Raw genomic sequence first — 3,215 nt, forward strand, 5'->3', positions numbered from 1 at the left:
TATGCCAACCCCCCACGTCCTTAAACTTGGATGTCCTGGTACAGAGCCTGGGGTTGCCACAGCTCTGATGGACACCAGCATCATGGGGCATAATTCGGCAGCACCTGCACTGCCCCCAAAACCCTCCTCTGAGCATCGCCGTGGGGCTGGAAGCACCCCGTGCCCCACAGACACAGACCTTTCCTCGCACCTTGAAGCACAGATGTGGTTTTTATCACCTCCCAGGAGATGTGCTGTAGACCAAAGCACAACCAGTCTCAGCTCCGGCATTCTCTCCCGTCGCAGCCAAGGGCTATCGTCTTTTTCTGAGTACCGTCAAGATATTTAGAGGACCTGGCACCAGCAAAGCCTACCTATTGTACTAGGCTGTGTAATAGGTCTGGAACCGCTTTATAAATCTGGAGAGCAGCACATGAAAGTAAAGACACTTGAGGAAGAAATGTTCCAAAGACGTTCTTGTGAATAAACTCCCATTTCAAGTACAATCAGATTTCTGAAGCACCAGAGAGCCAATTAATTATGCAACTATCTAAATAAAGACAGATAAAACAAATATACCACACACAAATGCATGCGCACACAAAATGCATGTTTTCTCTGCAATTTTTTAATATTTGGTTTCTAATTCATGTATTTTTGCTTGATCACAGCCACAGTTCTTCAAGTGGAGGTCAGATATATTCTTCAAGGACTGAGACACTGCCTTCCATAGTAAATAATTTTCAGATATGGATAACAACTGTGTTATTTCGAGATTTAAATGAATCAAGCAAGAAAAAGACAATCTTGGAACTTTGCCTAAAAGTTCATACTTTCAAGCTCCTACAGAATTTTGGAAAATGAGCCTGACATCCAGCTTTCTCTTAAAAATACAAAGGAATTGTTTAGCAATTACCTTGATATTTTCATTACCAGCACATAAACACAAACTCACGCTATTGTTCTGCAAAAAGCATTTCCTTACACTCTACCAAATAATCTGCCCCTTCATCTTCAGAGCCCGCTGCATTTTCCCTGATCACTTTGGGAAAGATGAGGAGTCCAGGGCTCTTGAAATCCATACATCAGTAAACCAATATATGACGTGTCTGCAAGACATTGATTTAGTGGTCACATAATTCATTGATTTTTGACACTCAACCTGAATCTACTTTATCAGTGTTTTAAATATTCCATGAATATGTGCAAAAAGTTTTCTTCAGTATGCAAAAGAACATCCTCAGATCCTTCTTTTTTCCACATTGGACTATCCAAGTAACAGATGCTAAGTCCAAAAAATACCACCTTTCCCCAACATTTTTTTAAAAAAATCATTATTAAGTCTATATTGTCCAAATATATATGCATAGGGTGTTCTGATCCACAGGAAGTGCTTATTCTGGCCTCATTTTTCTCGGGTGGATACCACTGAGTAGAAACCATATTTTCTGGAAATAGGTTTACAAACACATCTTGATTAAATCACGTAGTGTATCTGATGAACAGTCTGTATCTGAAAAAAGATCAGAGGTTGGTTGTCCTACACATTTGTAATTGGTAAGACAGTCATGCTGTAGAAATGGAGGTTGTAACCTAAATTTAACCCTGCATTAGTTGTGTGTCTGTATGTGTTTTTGTGCAGGGTGGGAAGAAGGGCCACAAAATCAGTTGACTAATTTCAATTATTTGCTGTGCATGCATCGCATAGTCTGTGTGAAGAAAATCCTAAAATGTAGTTCAAAATGTGTCATGCATTTTCAATACTTACGATTGAGCCTTAAAGTAAGAGGGGTACTGACGGAAAAGTGAAAAGTGTGGAAATGCACAAAAGGCTTAATTACAGAAGTCCTCAAGCACTCGAGCATAGGAAAGGGGGGTCATAGAGAACATCTACATGGCACGCCCAGGTAGACACACTCAGCAGTGGCACATCACTCCTAAACTTCAGCAGCTCCTGAAGGCTGAGAAGGGAGAATGACCCAAGGTGCTCCCTTACTGGATGCCCCATCCCTGGAGGTGTTCAAGGCCATGTTGGATGGGGCTTCGAGCAACCCAGTCTCATGACATGAAAGATGTCCCTGCCTGTGGCAGGGGGGTTGGACTAGATGACCTTCAAAGGTCCCTTCCAACCCAAACCATTCTATGATTCTATGAATTGAGAACAGCAAGAAATAATCCCGGCTGGTGCCTGGATCCTTCTTGTCTTGATTCCTGCCTGGTAGCATGTTGCTTCAAGGCATGAAGCAAGCTAGCTAGACTTGCTGGACAGTCATAGGACTGATGGGCAGCAGTAGGATAGCGTTCATCAGTTCTAAACAGGAATTGCAACAAGATGGCCATCTCCAACAACTACAAAAGGAACTTAAATGACAAGTTTAGAATCAAAACTTTATCTGGTCAGAAGAATCCCACCCACTGGGCTCAAAATTCCAGCAATGGCCCAGCTCTTTTCCCACTGTCGCTGTGGCTTCTGACAGTGGAAATGAACTGTAGACATGGAATATCTAAGCAATCCTTGTGCAGACATCTCTAGGGACTTCTTTCCTTCACTCTGTATTGCAGGGCATGGGTTCATCCAAAACCTGTGAAGAGATTTGTCCTGACGCTTGGGAAACCTGGCTTATCCGGTGTACAGAAAGCAGAAAAATAAAGGGAAATTTGTCTTTTTCAGTGATCAGTTGTGGATAGAAATGCTTGGATGTTTTGTCTTTCACTATTTTCAGATATGGCCAGAAAATAAATATTTCCTTTTTTTCTTTGTACACTGTTTCTCCATTACCCAGTGCTATCAATGTTATGTCTGCTAGCTGCTTGGCCTTGAGTATTGAGAAAGTTAAAGCCCATGATAATACTGAAATCTAAGAGAAAAGAAATGCAGGCTGACTGTGGTAGAGCAGAGATCTGGAGGGGAGCTGTGTCTGGACAAAGTTGCTTACAGGATCAGGGCCTTATTTATCATAATGTACGCTTGTATCTACAGTTGCTGTGTGTCAATCTTCAGTCCTCATCCTCCTGGTGGTATCTAGGCTCGATGTTTTGAGTAAGAACAAAATGAGGTTGTGAGCCAAAGCTCACTTGTATTGCTGGGAGGGGGACAGTGACCCCGGTGGACTTCATGTCATGTCACTTGAAGCTATTTTTTTCCCTTCTCCCCGCTGAGAGAAGAAGGCAAGAAAAAAAAAATGCTTGTGTAAAACTTCATTTCTTTAAAATGTTTAATTGACAATCGCAGGGAA

Source organism: Rissa tridactyla, chromosome Z, assembly GCF_028500815.1.
Source record: "Rissa tridactyla isolate bRisTri1 chromosome Z, bRisTri1.patW.cur.20221130, whole genome shotgun sequence".
Taxonomy (NCBI): domain Eukaryota; kingdom Metazoa; phylum Chordata; class Aves; order Charadriiformes; family Laridae; genus Rissa; species Rissa tridactyla.